The sequence below is a fragment of the Callithrix jacchus genome, chromosome 10, assembly GCF_049354715.1.
Source record: "Callithrix jacchus isolate 240 chromosome 10, calJac240_pri, whole genome shotgun sequence".
NCBI classification, from domain to species: domain Eukaryota; kingdom Metazoa; phylum Chordata; class Mammalia; order Primates; family Cebidae; genus Callithrix; species Callithrix jacchus.
Window position 1 is genome coordinate 11,345,409 of NC_133511.1, and position 17,261 is coordinate 11,362,669.

At 37.6% G+C, this 17,261-nt stretch overlaps 1 protein-coding gene and 1 long non-coding RNA gene across 2 annotated transcripts in view; one reads left to right on the top strand and one right to left on the bottom strand.

Moving 5' to 3' along the window:
- Positions 1 to 17,261, top strand: part of SIK2 (salt inducible kinase 2) — a 119,846-nt gene that overhangs the window by 39,444 nt on the left and 63,141 nt on the right. The window lies entirely within an intron of this gene.
- LOC118145696 (uncharacterized) overlaps positions 1 to 17,261 on the bottom strand; it is a 41,703-nt gene that overhangs the window by 10,052 nt on the left and 14,390 nt on the right. The window contains exon 3 of the long non-coding RNA XR_004730997.3: positions 6,970 to 7,082. This is a non-coding gene — a long non-coding RNA (uncharacterized LOC118145696). The remainder of the gene's footprint in view (positions 1 to 6,969; positions 7,083 to 17,261) is intronic.

Here is a 17,261-nt window from a genome sequence, read left to right on the forward strand (position 1 = left end):
TTCTGATACTAACTACCCAGAGCTAGCATCAGACATGACAGGTTTAAGTGCTCAATCCCCCAAGACCATCCTCATCTCATATCAGAAGCCAGTTGCAAGTAGCAGGTCCCCAGGCTACACACACCTTCTGTCCCACTTGGCTACAGTTAGGAATCCCTATGACTCTCTACTCAGGTTCTATAATTGATAGAACAGCTCACACAACCTAGAAGAACGGTATACTTACATGTACTGGTTTGTTATAAAGACTACAATTCAGAAACAGCTAAATGGAAGAAATACATAGAGCAAGGTATGGGGGAGGTACAGAGCTGCCATGCCTCCAGGATGCCACCCTCCCCGCACCTCAATGTGTTCAACAACTTGGAACCTTTCTAAAACCTGTCCTTAGGTTATTTATGGAGGTCTCACTACATAGGCATGATTGAGTAAATTATTGCCCATTGATGATTAACTCAGTCTCCATCCCCTGTTCCACCCAGAGGTGGAACTGAAAGTACCAACCATCTAATCACATGGTTGGTTCCTCTAGCAACCAGTGTCCATCCTAAAGCATCTAGAGACTCACCTAATTAGCGTAAACTCTAGTGTGGTTGAGAGGGGCTTGTTACAAATAACAAAAGATATTCCTGTCACTTAGGAATCCCACAGGTTTTAAAGCTCTCTGTCTGGAAGTGGAGACCAAGACCAAATATTTATTTCTTATTGTCGTAACTCTACAATTCCCTCACCCCTGTTTTCAGCAGGAAAAATTTTTTTCATTTTTTATAGCTCAGTTCAGATTTCACTTTATTTGTGAAACCTTCTCATCTGTCCTCTAGTTAAAAGAGGTCCTTCTTTCATTCTCATGATTTGGTCTGTTGTAAAGTACTATTATTGTTGCTTTATGTCTCTTTCTTCAACCCACTGTGATTTTCTTGAGGGCAGGATCTGTTTCTTAATCATTTCCTATATCCTCAACACCCAATAAAATGCTTTGGAACATCCTAGGCATTGAGTAACTAAATGATTAGTAGGATTTGTTTTGCTTTAAAAATGTATTATATTTTAGGGAGGGGAGCAACATACACTAGGGCCTGTCGGAGGGTTGGGGCGAGAGGAGGGAGAGTATCAGGACAAATAACTAATGCATACGGGGCTTAAAACCTAGATAACAGGTTGACAGATGCCGCAAACCACCACGGCACACATATACCTATTTAACAAACCTGCACATTCTGCACATGTATCCCAGAACTTAAAGTAAAAAAAAAAAAATTTATTACACTTTAAAATGTAGAGGAGACAGGTAGTCCTTACAAATGTATAGGCTGGGTGTGGTGTCTCACACCTATAATCCCAGCAGTTTGGGAGGCCAAGACTGGCGGATCACCTGAGTTTAGGAGTTCAAGACCAGCCTGGCCAACATGGCGAAACCCCATCTCTACTAAAAATACAAAAATTAGCTGGGCATGGTGGTATGCGCCTATAGTTCCAGCTACTCAGGAGACTGAGGCAGGAGAATCCCTTGAACCTGGGACGCAGAGATTGCAGTGAGCCAAGATCACACCATTTCACTCAAGCCTGGGTGACAGAGTAAGACCCTGTCTCACATACACACAAAAAAAGAACTGTTCATTGTGAGTTTTATAATTATCCAGGCATGAGAGTGTGCACCTGTAGCCCCAGCTACTCATGAGGCTGAGGTGGGAGGATCACTTAAGCCCAGGAGGTCGAGGTTACAGTGAGCTGTGATTGTGCCACTGCACTTTAGTTGAGATGACAGAGTAAGACCCTATCTCAATAAAGAAAGAGAGAAAGAGAGAGAGGGAGGAAAGGAGGGAGGGAAGAAGGAAGGAAAAAAGGGAGGAAGGGAGGGAGGAAGGAAGGGAAGGAAGGAAGGAAGGAAAAAAAAAAAAAAAAAGGAAAAGACCCTTATTTTCCTAAGAAGGCGTAAAGCCAAAGGGGGAACATTTTTCTTCAAATGTGTTGGCCACAAAGCACATACCTCATTTTCTGAGTGACTGCTCTCAGCCTTTCAACTGTTTAAGATTTATCATCATTACAAGTTTTGGAAAACTCAAATTTGCTTTAATGAAAAAAGCTCTGCTACACACTTACCTGTTAGTTTATTTTTCATCTTATATTCTAAACATACAGTATGTCTCATACTGTAAAACAAAGGAATCTGAAGAACAGGAAAACTAAAAAGCTCAGAAACTGTTATGAAGTTTTGCTACCATATTATATGAGGAATTTGATTTACAAGTTTTTAAACTAACACTTAAAAGCTTTTTATTCTGTGTGTGTGTGTGTGTGTGTGTGTGTGTGTGTGTGTGTGTTTCCATAGTTGGAACCTCAATAAGTTATTATGTAACCATTTTAAATTACATAACATATAAGCATTTTTTTGAGTCACTAAGAAAGGCCATTTGTCCTTCTGCTGCACTCCTGGCTGAAGTTACTATTGGCCTGGGATTTTCATTTACTCATTTAGTAATTCAACAAATACTTGTTCAGAGTCTGTAAAGTGTCAAGCATTGTTTCGGTCACTGTTCCTTATGCCAAGAGTAAAGCCAGGGGACAAGTCAGACCAAGTCCCAGCTCTCATGGAGATATAATCGAGACTGAGGGAAGATGTTAACATAAGCAAGAAAATTTCAGGTAGCAACAAGTGCTGTGAAGAGAATACATGGATATGGAGCAACAGGAACTCTTATGTACTGCTGGTGGCGTATAAAGTATTAAGTAAAATGAAAAGCAAATATATCCCATGACCCTGTAGTTTTACTCTGTTTCATGTACATATAAGCCAGGATGCACCTAAAAGAACATTCATAGCAGTGTTATTTTCTCAAAATGTCAACAGTAGAATGGATAAATACATTGTAGTATAGTCATAACAGTACAGCAACAAAGCCAGTGTGCTACACTCAGTGTGAATGACTCATAAATATATTGTTGAGGGAAAGAAAGCAAACATGGAAGAGCACCTTGTATGTATGTAAAATCCAAAATTAAGGTGTGTTGTTGAGGACTACGTACTTTTTAAAATTACTTTTAAAAAACAAAAAATAGGCCAGGCACTGTGGCTCACCCTGTAATCCCAGCACTTTGGGAGGCTGAGGCGGGTGGATCACATGAGGTCAGGAGTTTGAGACCAGTCTGACCAACATGGAGAAACCCCATCTCTACCAAAAATACAAAATTAGCCGGGCCTGGTGGTGCATGCCTGTAATCCTAGCTACTCAGGAGGCTGAGGCAGGAGAATCACTTGAACCCAGGAGGCAGAGGTTGCAGTGAGCTGAGATCGCACCATTGCACTCTAACCTGGGCAACAAGAGCGAGACTCCATCTGGAAAAAAAAAAAAAACAAGGAAGCAACTACCAGAAAATCAGAATACCCTGTGCAGGATGAGAGGGAGGAAGTTGTGCTTAGGAATGGAAGTATGGGTGAGGTGTTTCTGGAGTGCTAGTAATTTTTTATTTCTTGACCTGCATGGTAGTTATATAGGTATTTAAAATAACTCACTAAACTACACATTTATGTTTTAGACACTTTCATTTGTGTTTTATATTTCAAACAAAAGCAGTGGGATGATAGCATAAGTATAGTTTTTGTGCATGTGCACTGCATGACTGTCTGTATGTATTTTACAGCTTTATCGAGGTATGATTGATATACAATAAACTATACATTTAAAGTATTCAGCGTGGCCAGGTGCGATGGCTCACTCCTGTAATCCCAGCACTTTGGGAGGCCAAGGTGGGTGGATCACCTGAGGTCAGGAGTTTGAGACTAGGCTGATCAATATGATGAAATCCCGTCTCTACTAAAAATACAGAATTAGCTAGGCATGGTGGCACATGCCTGTGGTCTCAGCAGCTTGGGAGGCTGAGGCAGGAGAATTACTTGAACCCAGGAGGCAGAGGTTGCAGGGAGCCGAGATTGCGCCATTGCACTCCAGCCTGGGCAACAAGAGTAAAATTCCTTTCAAAATAAGTAAATAAATTAAATAAGTATTCAACTTGAACGGTTTTGGCATGTGTATTAACCCATGAAACCATCACCATAATCAAGACAATGAATGTGTCCACCACCCCTAAGTTTCCTCATGTCCCTTTTTAATCTTTCCCTCTTGCCTGCTCCTTCTTATCCCCTCACCCCCAAGCAACCACTGATCTGCTTTCTGTCACTAGAGCTGTGTATAGATTAGCTTGTATATTCTAGAATTTAACAGAAATAGAATAACATAGTTAGTTTTGTCTGGTTTCTTTCACTCAGCATAACTTTTTGAGGTTCATCCATGATGTTGCTTTTATCTGTAGTTCATTTTTATTGCTGACTTGTTTTCTCTTGTGTGCATATGCCACAGTTTGTTTATCCATTCACCCATTGGTGAATATTTTAGTTGTTTCCAGTTTCTGGCTATTACAAATAAAGTTGCTGTGAATATTCATATACAAATCCATTTATAAACATAAGGTTTCTTTTCTCCTGGTTAAATACTGGGAGTAAAATGGCTTGGGAGTAGATACATGTTTAACTACTTTAAAAATATAAGTATGGTTTTGTAACCCTGTATCTTCACGTAATATGAAAATATTTCAAATCAATTAATATATTCCTATAAAATTATTTTTAAACTGTGTAGTAGTCCATCAATTAAACATGCCACAGTGTATTTAACCAATTCTTTGTTGGTGGACATTTAGATAATTTCCAGTTTTTTCACTATTGTAAACAGCATTACCATGAATAGCCTTGAGACTAAATATTTGAACATTTTCTTAATTATTTCTATAAGATAAATGACTAGAAATGAGATTGCCTGGCCAGAGCTTTTGTTACAGATTTCCCTCCTCCAGAAATATGACAAATTAAGTCATCAATTAGATTTTTTTATTTGAGTACTAGATTTAGATACAGTTAGTTAAAATACTCCTTTTTTCCAGACTGGGCAACATGGCAAAATCCTGTATCTACAAAAAAAAACCAGGCATGTTGGCATTGAGGCTGCAGTGGCCATGATCACACCACTGCACTCTAGCCTGGGTGACAGAGGGACACCACGTCTCAAAAAATAAACAAAAAAACAAAACCTCCTTTTTTGTAATGAAGATGGTTTTTTAACTTTTTTTTGCATTTATAGATGAAAATAAGTCTAGCGTCTCAAAAATGATGTATTCTAATTGTATCATATAGTAAATGAAATTTCTCTTTCTAAATCCAGTGCAGCTGGGAAAAGAATTACCCTTGGAATTAGGGAATCTGTAATGTTAAAAAATAAGTTGTTTAAGGATGAGCTTGCAGTCAAAAAAAGAAAAAAGAAAGAAACAAAAAAAGAAAATAAATAAATAGTTAAGAGATTTTAAAACATAGTAAGTTGTAGAATACTATGCATGGTATGATTTCATTTGGGTTTTTTAATGTATTATTACTATCTAATAGCTAAAGCAGTTTATTATAATGCCTTAGTTCTCTTGAGCTGCTATAACAAAATGCCTTAGACTGATAAACAACAGAAATTTATTTATCATAGTTCTGGAGGCTGGTAAGTCCTGGATCAAGATGCCGATGGTGTCTGGTAAGAACCCGCTTTCTCAGATGGCATCTTCTCACTGCATCCTTACACAGTGAATGGACAAGTTAGCTCTCTTGGGTCTCTTTTATATGGGCACTAATCCTGAACAGTGCCCTCATGACCTAATCACCTCCCAAAGGCCCCACCTCCTAAATATATCACATTGAGGATTAGATTTCAATGTATTAATTTTGAGGAAACACAAACAAGACCGTAGCATATAATATGGGCTCCTACTGATATATTTCTGTACTGTAAATATATTTATACATGAAATATTTATATTTGATTATACATATATATTTTCACAGACAGATGAAAAAGTTTAGAAAATATGAATCAAGCTGTACAGTGGTTGTGTCTGTAGAGTAGGATTATGGGGAATTTCATTTGTACTTTGTGTGTTTGTTCCTGTGTTTTAAATTTTTTCACAATGAGTGTACACTGCTTTTCCTACTGGAAAAAATAGGTACTATAGTTCCATCTGGAACAAAAATGAGACAACTTTACAGTTCAGCTTAGAGACATGTTAGCATGTACATGTTTTGGTGAAGATCCAATGAGAGAGGAGACTATGGCAACGGTGTCTTATTGCTGTGGTGTATGTCTCCCTACCAGTTATGGTCTCCTGCTCAGTGTGTTCTTGAATTGTTAGTTCAGCAAAATGAATACGTTTTAACTTTCCTAAATCTGTCAGGCTACATATATTTTATAATTGTTATGTAGCTTGTCATTTGAATATTCTAGTGCCCCTTATATTTCAGCTACTGTAGCTAAGATAGATAGTGTTAGATAGTTTGTCTTTTTTCTGTGCATTTGTCTCTCCACCTGTGAGTACAGCATTGTGTTCATTCTTGCACATATTCCATATATCTGTCTATACTCTGACTTTGAATCTGCTAATCAAACACTGTACACTTTAATTGGTAACCACTGTGTCCTAAAATAAAATATTGTTACTGCAAGTACATGATAAATTATTTTCTCCAAATCACATAACATCTTATTACATATGAAGGTAACCACAGGAAGGTATTTGAATATAGTACTTATAGTACTTAATTTAATATAAAGTTTATACTACGGTAGTGGAAAAGTCACTCATTAGCTACCAGGGACTCGTGTAATTATCCAGCCATATTGTGTACTTGGGTAGTTACATTATCTACTTGGGGCTAATAATGCTTGCTGTGGTAACCTAACAAGGAATGAACATTCATTCATTCATTCATTCATGAGGATTAAGCAAGATAATGTATGTGAGAGTATTCTATAAATGGTAACATACAATGCAGATATAAGTATGTACTTTTGTTATTGTGCTAATACAGAGTCTTTTCAATGGCATAAGCGGTAGTGGTGTCATGATGGTGGTGGGAGTATAGAAGGAAGATACTGCAAATACCTTTTTCAACATCGCTTTCTCATAACAAGATCTTTTCTCCAGAATAGCTTTAATTAAAAAAAAATTAATTGTGCTAGGAGCTCTCATAAGTATTTGCATAACCAGAAGTTGACCTAGGGAATAAAAAGAGGCAGAAAAATCGTTTAGTGGCCTAATTCACACAAATTTGAGGTATATGCAAACTCAGTAGTATCTTCTCAGCATTAACTACAAACAGTTCATTTGTTTTGAAAGCTTTATGTTTCATTGTGATTGTATAGATCTTTCTCCCATAAAACATTGGATTAGTAGGTGTACATATATGCTAAACAACTAAAATACAGCTTAATATCCTTAATTTAGATACATTTTAAATCTTAGCTTTGGCAATTATCTTTTCCTTTGGCTTTTCTGAGCAACTAGATTTAAACTCATAACTTGGTTAAGCCATCTGCATTTTGAACTTTCTGAAAAAAATGGAAGAAAATCTCTGATTGTTACAGGAAAACATAAATATAATTACTGGTAGGTATATATTCTACTTGCTATTTTTGAAAGCTTTAGAGAGAATTTCAACCTCACCATTAAAAGTCAGTCAGAAAAAACTCTTAGGACAATAACTCCCCTAAAAAGCACAAATCCTTCTTTGCCTATCATTTAAAAAATATTTATTGCCGGGCGCGGTGGCGCAAGCCTGTAATCCCAGCACTTTGGGAGGCCGAGGCGGGTGGATCACGAGGTCAAGAGATCGAGACCATCCTGGTCAACATGGTGAAATTCCGTCTCTACTAAAGATACAAAAAATTAGCTGGGCATGGTGGCGCGTGCCTGTAATCCCAGCTACTCAGGAGGCTGAGGCAGGAGAATTGCCTGAACCCAGGAGGCGGAGGTTGCGGTGAGCCGAGATCACGCCATTGCCCTCCAGCCTGGGTAACAAGAGTGAAACTCCGTCTCGAAAAAAAAAAAAAAAAAAAAAAATATTTATTGCGCACTCAATGCAGAAATTGTAATGATATGATGCTCTAGAGTTATAAAATCTTTGACATAATTATTAGTTTAGGTATCAACATTTAAAAATATTATAAATATTTTAAAATTATTTTATCTTAGATTTTATCTAAAAATATTATATTTTTTTATCTTTTTAAACAGCCATTCTCAACCTCTTCAATTTTTTGCTATTCATACCTCTCATAATTCAGACAGCAAAATATAAATCCTTCAAATTGATTATATTGCTTGTTTTTTCCAAGTTACTCTATGTTTAAAATAGGAAACATGATTTTCATAAAGTTATATAAGGTAAAGTAATACGCTTGTGAAGCAAGGTTGTATTCAATAGAGCTAAAACCAAACTGAGGTCTACTGTTATGTTTACTCAAAGTCCTAAAGGTACAGTTGGTCTTGGTAGGCATGAGTTTTCTAGAAAGAGTACTGTTTCATTTAATTTCAACATAGAGGAAAAGTAGTGTTTTATATCGTTTGGTTTTACACATGAAAATAAAAGTGATGTTACCACTTAGTGGACCTCTTTGCCTTTAAGAGCACATCTGACTTCAAGTTAAGAGTTATATATTAAGTTGCCCAACTACATATTCCTTACTGAAATGTTTAATAGTTCACATATCTTAAAAAAGGAAGATTGTTTAATTTGCCAAGTTAAAATTAGCTAAAAGTAATTTAAATTTCAGTTATTAGTGTAACAACCTGTAGGGATTAGGTAGGCTCTCAGTTTTATTGGGAAAATTGCTTATCTCTAGTTGTGTTTTTTTTTTTAAGATAAAATAATATGCTTACAAAGACATGGAATCAACCCGAATGCCCATCTATGATAGACTGGATAAAGAAAATATGGTACATGGAATACTTTGCAGCCATTACAAGGAATGAGATCATGTCCTTTGCAGGGACATGGATGGAGCTGGAAGCCATTATCCTTGGCAAACTCATGCCGGAACAGAAAACCAAACACCACATGTTCTCACTTATAAGAGGGAGCCAAACAATGAGAACATATGGACACAGGGAGGGGAACCACACCCACTGGCACCTGTCAGGGAAAGTGATGGTAGGGAGAACATCAGGATAAATAGCTAATCCATGCAGGGCTTAATACTTAGGTGATGGGTTGATAGATGCAGCAAACCACCATGGCACACATTTACCTGTGTAACAAACCTGCACATCCTATGCGTGTATCCCAGAACTTAATAATAATAATGTGCTTATACTTGATGTGTATATAGGTAACCATTGTTTGTACATTCATTCATTCATTTAACATACATGCATTGAATACCTATACTATGGCAAGAACTTCATTTTAATTATTTTGCTACAGCGTATGTTGCTGTTTTGGCTTTGTCAGTGGCAAATACATTGTCCCAGCCAGGAGGACTTTACAGTCTCGGTAGCTTTCTTCTTGGTGAGCTGGTAATTTCAATGGAAGTCATTTGCTACTCCAAAAGCTTTACATGAATGCTACTTAAGAGTAATTAGCAGCTGTAACATGGAGCCTATTCTTTGTGTAAATATTTATCTCACATAATTTTATATGATTGAAGATACTACATCGGTGCTTCTAAGATCCTACCTAAACACAGTTTCTTTAAAAAATGTGTCCAAATTATTGAATATCCACTGTGTAAAAATACAGAAATAAAAAAAGATAACAATTTCATATATATATACACATACACAAATATAAAACTGTCAATCCTGAGATAAAAAACACGAAGAACTTAAATCTTGTCATTAGTTACATTAAATCTATGGGAAATTGGCAATGAAGGAGTTATGACCAAAATTAATTACTTCTGAGTTTTTAGCCATTTTTTTCAGTCAGTTGGGACACTCATATGTGGGGATTATGCAATGGAAGGAATGACAGGAATTGGTAGAGCAGCGAAATCTAATCTCCCAGTTTGCAGTTTTGCCGAGAAACCTGGTGAGAAATGGTATGTCATTAATATCATCTTGAGGCTTCCTTTTGATACACCACTCCAATTTTGAGCAGGTTATCATGGAAAACATGGATCACTTAGATGTGAATGAGAGTAACTTGAATTCATGTAACTGGGCATCTAATTAATGTGAGTTCTTGAACCAGAACCAACTAGATTCAGAAGGCCTTGATTAGAAAAGGTACTTTTGAAAATACTGGTAATACAATAACTTGACTAAAACATTTATTGAATAATTACCATGTGGGAAGTACTGTACCAATCAATCACCTTGTATGTCTTTTCTCATTTAACCATCACATAGGTGGATGTGTTATCATTATCTTCATATAGATGAGGAAAGGTAGACTCAAATTGGTAAAATGAATTTGCCCATATTGACACAGTTAATAAGTAGAAGGTAGTCTTGATTAACAAAGGCAGGTGAGTCTTGGTTTTAAAAACCCATGTTCTTAACCATTATAATATTGTTTCTCAGAGTATATTTTGTAGACCACAAACATTAAAATTATATTGGGTAACTATATTAAAAGATTCCTAGGTTCCATACCAGACCTGAATCAGATTCCTTGGGTATAGGATCCAGGGCACTGCGTTTTTAACAAGCTTTTCAAGGTGATTCTTATGGATGCTAAAGTGTGAGAATCACTGCACTACCAGGGCTGAGGGTCAAGTTAGGCCAACTACCCTTCCCCTCAACCAGGAGGGTCACCCCAAGACAAGGATTGAGAGGAAACCATCCCACAGTAGAAGTAATGGGAAAAGACAGTATTACTTTGATTATGAAAAGACAATTTAGTTAGAGATTCTTTAGTCATAGTATACGTTATAAAAATAACTTCAGACTTGCATTTGATTGCTGTCATTTATGGAACTGTTCTGGGTACCATAGATGGAGAAAAGCAACCTTTTATCCTTCCTCCTAAGCTCAGAAATGCTCAGTAACTTGAACTTCAGCCTTGGCACCAACTGCCCTTTCCTTGCACCAGAATTGTTCTAATAGAAGGCAAGAAAAGAGAAGATCCAACAAGATAGGCAGTGAGAAAGAGAATGAAAGGGAACTGGCATTTTCATAGGAAAGAGGACTACTTTAAAGAGAGGTTCCTAAAATTGAGGTTTAATGAAGGCATGTCTTCCTCACAGGATGAAGATCAGATTAGGTACAGATACGAACATACATACTGCCTTGCAAAGAAGCTTTCTAAGAACATAAAACAGTGAAAAATATCAGTTGTGGCACACAGGATGGAGATTTATGCCAAAGAATCTTACCAGAAGTAGATTCCATCCATTTTCAGTGCCAGTACCAAAGTGTTCCACCCATAATTTTAGGATTGCCCTGGGGCAAGCTGGGAGGTCCCCGTGGTGTGAATTAGCTTTTTCCCTTCTCAGATCTATCTTCCCTTCCCTTCCATGTCATCTACATTTTATGAGTTACCTACACAGTTTAAACACCTCTTTTATTTTACTTTGCTTTGTTCTATTTTATTGACCACTCTTTGACACTTGCCATGTGTGTTTTAGAATTCTAAAGTCAATTTCAAGATGGTATCCGTTGTTAAGAATTTGAAGCAAAAGACTGAGGAAAGCAAATACAGAATTTTTTTAGGGAAAACATGATTACAGTAAAATATATGTTAGTAAATATTTTTCTGCTCTATAACAATGATCTTATTCCCTCCTAAAGGAATTTCTGTTATTTTATTTATTTCAATTTTTAATACAAAATTAGTGCATCTGAAGGAGAGGGAAAATGCTTAAAACCTCCAATATTTGGGTGAATCTTTGTGGAAAAACCCTAAAAAGCAAAAACCCAGATGTCAGAGTATCTGATATCCTTTTCTCTGCCAGACATTTTATTTGCTTGTTGAAATCTCTGATTGTTATATTATCTCCTATGCTGTAGGTTTTTAATCTTTGCAGTGTAGACTGCTTCAAGATCTGAGTCATTATTATTCAGTAACGACAGCAGTATTTGGCCATTGTTAGATCGTTTGGCCAATATAGATTCTGTTTGCCTAACTCTTTTTCTTATTTCTTGACTCAGTTATGTGATATTGTCACTTGTATGCTGTTTATAGTTCTAGCTGTGTAAAAACCAAATTATGAGTTACTTAAAGGTAAGTTCTTTTAATATTGTGCATTGTTTAATCAGTATAAAACAACTTTTCGAAGGGTTGTTGTACAATTCTGAGCTAAGCATGTCAAGTAGCTTTTAAATTAGTTCCCCACACCTAAATACAAGTGAGAGTTGTGCATTTTTCTGCTTGTCATCAACTGCCTCTTCTCCTCAGTCTTAACCATGTTTCACTAACCATGCCCATCTGTTGTGTCTTATTAAGAATCTGTACACCATCAGCTTCACACTTTTGGAGTATTGTACAAAAGCTTCATGGAGAATGTGACTGTGTTTTACATGAGGTGAAATTTTCCTCCCCAGGTAGGGATTAGTTTTGTTTTTCACTTGAAATGGAGACACTTCAGTAGATTATTATGAGTATGGAACCTATTTCAGAATACATTACAATCATTCCCTTGACAGAAAATTTAATCTAAATATTTAAAGCATTATTTTACAGTGTAGCAGTTTATCAATATATTCTTCAAAGAAATATATAAATTTTTAAATTATTCACTTAAATACATACATTAAAAAGTGTCTCTGGCCCGGCACGGTGGCTCACACGTGTAATCCCAGCACCTTGGGAGGCCAAGGCAGGCAGATCACTTGAGGTCAGGAGTTCAAGACCAGCCTGGCCAACATGGTGAAACCTCATCTCTACTAAAAATGCAAAAATTAGCTGGGCGTGGTAGTACACGCCTGTAATCCCAGCTACTCGGGAGGCTAAGGTGGGAGAATCGCTTGAACCCAAGAGGCGGAGGTTGCAGTGAGCCGAGCTTGTACCACTGCACTCCATCCTGAACAACAGAGCTCCATCTCAAAAAAAAAAAAGAAACAAAAGGAAAAAAATGTTTTTCTCTTCTTTGTTTACCTTACCTACTGATAAAATCTGGAATCCCAAACTACTTTATGTAGGTCAGGCAATATCAGTAAGTTTTATTTCAGTGTTTCATATTAACTGTTACTTAAAATCCATGTGGAGAATCTGCTGCATTTTGGGGTGTTTAACAGAGGCTTTGACAGTGGTAATGATGGCAGTGATAGATTTTGTTGAAAGACAATGGTATGAGAAGCCACGCTGGGCTTTATAGCTTCCTAGGTGGAGATCTCTTCTCTGTGGTCCTTCCTAAAATGGCCTGTGCATATCTCTCAATGTTTTCTTGCTGTTTTACAATTCTATAAATTATAGGTCTGTCTCATATACTAGACTGAACTCTGTGGGGGCAAAGAATGTTTCTTATTTATGTTTGTATCTCTAGTACATGGCAGAATGCCTACCCCACAGCATGTTGTAAATACTCTATAAATGTTTATTAAGAGATTGAGAGAACCAGTTGCAGTGGCTCACACCTGTAATCCCAGCACTTTGGGAGGCCATGGTGGGCAGATTGCTTAAGCTTAGGAGTTTGAGACCAGCCTGGGCAACACAGCAAGAATTTGTCTCCACTAAAAATCCAAAAAAAAAAAAAAAATTAGATTGAATTATGTGAATTCAAGCTACTTTGTTACCCATTCTCCCTCTGTACAACTCACCAGTTTTAAACATTCCATGAGGATAACTAACATAGTTTTCATCGTTTTTTGAATGTTTTTAGAGAAACTCATTGAGGTTAATGGAAAGAAACAGGGACAAGCCATTCATAATGCAAAATAACCTATTCAGCTTGTTTCTGAAATGCATTTCTTAATGTTTCTGAAATGCCTGATCTGAAATTTTGTTTTATGTTGTGTGTTATTTACTGCTAGTGATTTTTGGCATTTCAAATAAAATTTAAAAATTATGCTATGGAATTCTGACCTGAGTTACTAGAAAGCTAGTTGCCCAATTCTCATTTAATTTTCTGACTTAATTTTTTCTTAGAAACTTCTATTTCTCCCTTAATGTAATATCATCACCCATTTTGTGTTCTTATACTCTAAACTAGATGTTTACTAACTTAAATTCCCCTTGAGAGATAAATAGAAACTTTTTAAAAGGTCTTTTCTATTATTTTAATCTGAAGATAGAAATGGAAAGAAACCTGAGCGTCCTCATTGTTTTCCAATAGCCTAAGAATAAATATATGCAAATATTTATTGAGCATCTATTACTTGTAAGCTGTTATTTATTCTTAGTGCTATGGACTACTGCTTGAATAAGATGTGTTTTTTTACTTTCAATTATTTGGAATAAATAAGACATGTTTATATAACAAAGTTTAAAGTGCAAGGCAGGATTTTTTAAAATGAGATGGCATTTGAGTTGGAACTTGAAGGACTATTGAAAGTATATAGTGTGCCTGACTGGTATTTTTGGATAGGACTTGGATTATCACTGCCCTTGTTGATAAACTCTCATTTTGGGTGCATGTTTTTTCTGTTTTGGTAAATGTTGCTGACTTTGTAGTCCTTGAGGTGATTTTGCTTATGTTTACTCTGATTCATTCATATGCTGATTTTATTAATTAGAATATACCGAGGGTCTTTTTGGGTTTGGTTTGGTTTTGTTTGAGATAGGGTCTCACTCTGTTGCCCAGGCTGCAGTGCAGTGGTGCAGTCATGGCTCACTGCAGCCTCAACCTCCCAGGCTCAAGTGATCTTCCCACCCCAGCCTCCAGAGTAGCTGGGACTATAGGCACATGCCACCATGCCAGGCTAATTTTTATATTTTTTGTAGAGCTCAGTCTCATTATTTTGCCCAGGCTGGTCTTGAGCTCCTGGCCTCAAGTGATCTGCCTGCCCTGGCCTCCCAAAGTGCTGGGAATACAGGTGTGAGTCACCATGCCTGGCCAGAATAGAAGTAATAGATGTTTGTTTTCTACAAGGGTGGAAGAGAATTGGGTAGGTGGTGAGGGAGATAAGTTTCAGATGAAAGTAACCATGAGCTCTAGAGTACAGAAATTTATGAGGTTTGTATGAGAACAAAGCAGTTCAGGTTGACTAGAGCAAATGGGAGAGGAAAGGTAGATAGGAGGAGAGAGGGAATAAAATGGGCTGAAACTATAATCATGCAGGTTCGGTATACTAACTAGGCTAAGGAGTAACATGCGCTTCAGTAGTTCCATAGGCATGGAAGAGCTATTAAGAAAGATTAATTTTTTTTTTCTTTTTTGAGATGGAGTCTCACTGTGTCCCACAGGCTGGAGTGCAGTGGCGCAGTCTAGGCTCACTGCAACCTCCACCTCCCAAGTTCAAGTGATTCTTCTGCCTCAGTCTCCAGAGTAGCTGGGACTATAGGTGTGCACCACCACACCTGCCTCATTTTTATATTTTTAGTAGAGACAGGGTTTCACCATATTGGCCAGGGTGGTCTAAAACTGCTGACCTCATGATCCACCTGCCTTGGCCTTTCAAAGTGCTGGGATTACAGGCATGAGCCACCGCCTAGCCTAGAAGGATTAATTTGTATTAGAATTGAGAGATATGGCCAAGTGCAATGGCTCACACCTATAATCCCAGCCCTTTGGGAAGCCAAGGCGGGCAGATCACTTGAGCCTAGGAGTTCGAGACCAGCCTGGGCAACATGGCAAAACCCTGCCAAATGTGGGTGAAGGGGAGAAAGGAAGCAAAACACACTGCCATGTGTGTACCTACGCAACTGTCTTGCATGCTCTGCTCATGTACCCCAAAACCTAAAATGCAATAAAAAAAAAAAAGAATTAGCTAGGCATGGTGGCATATGCCTGTAGTCCTAGCTACTCAGAGGCTGAGGTAGGAGAATCACCTGAGCCCGGTGATAAAGGCTGCAGTGACCCATAACCACACCAACTGCACTGCAGCTTGGGCGACAGAGTGAGACCTTGTCACAAAAAAAAAAGGGAGACACTAGAGCCATAGTGATTACTTTAACAAGTACTACAGTAACTGAAGTGAAGTGTAATCAGTACTAATATGAGGCAATAGCAACAGAACTCAACTGGGGAGGAGGTGGTAGAGGAAAGAGGTACCAAATTGGAGAGAAATTAGAGGAATAAAATGCAAAGCCCTGGCATTCTTTTTCAAAAATGTAAGAATCAATGAAAGGTTAACATGTGTCAGGAAGGGATTTGAAAATCAAACGCTTGATCCGGATACCTTTTTATTAATACTATCTGTAGAATGTCTTTGACACTTACATGATTTGTTGTCTTTTAATGGCCAGTTTGTGTGATACTGATTACATGATCATTTTTTCATTTTTATAGTCCTCTTTATTTGGCTTTACTATCATTGGAGCCATTCTTTAGCCTCTCGTATGTATTGTTGGTGTCTTAATTTTGCAATTTTAGTCTCTCATGTGTTATTGTTGGCCCCTTTTCATTTGCAGTGTTAGTCTGATTTGACTTTTGCCTTTTTATCTGCTTCCCATGTTCTAGACATGGCTTGTTAAGTAGAACAAATACTCAACCCAACTCTTGTGAAGGGAAATACAGTGTAAGGCTAAGGAGAGGTCCCCTTAGCCAGGCTTAGCCATGCAGCTTAGCCAGGCTTCATGGGAACTAGAGAGCTAAAAGATAACTTTTTTCTCAAAGGAGCAATGTTGTTCTTTCTAATGGCCTCTCTGCTTCTTGAGACACATCTTTCCATCCCTCTTCACTGTCCCAGCTGGCTTCCTCCATCTGCTTATACCTTTTACAGTGGCTCATATATGTTCTCTGTTTTTATATGCTCTTTCAGCTCATTTCCACACAGCTTCTGGCAGCTTCCCTCTTTGTCTCTCATTTTCCCAAAAGAAGGAATCTGATTCACTCACCTCACTTTTCAACCCAAGTCACGGTATCCTTCCTAATCCAGCAGCCTTTCAGCTAAAAGTAATAAAAACCTGATTCAAATTGGCTAAGAAATGAAGAAATGTCTTATCTCCTATAACAGAAAATCCAAAGGAGGGGCAGCCTTTAGAGTTGATTGGAGACTCAACAGTGTCAAGGAGACACAGGTTCTTTGCATCTTCTCACTCTGCCAACCTCAGCTGTATCTTCAGTAAAATGGCGATAGCAATTCCAGGTGTCACATCCAGATAACCTAATGGCCATTTCTTCCTGTGGCTTTTTCTTAGGAGTAAGAAAACAATTTTCTAAAATCTGCCCTGAAAATGAGCATCATGTTTCATTGGCTGGATTTGCAGTTAGAGACCTGTTTGGGTTAATAAGCTCTGTTGGTGTGAAAGAGAAACCACCAAAATACACCATTTCGATACACATCACTGGCGAGGGGAATAGGATTGCCCTGAGACTCAATCAGTCCCATATGTGAAGTTGGGATTGAGGTCA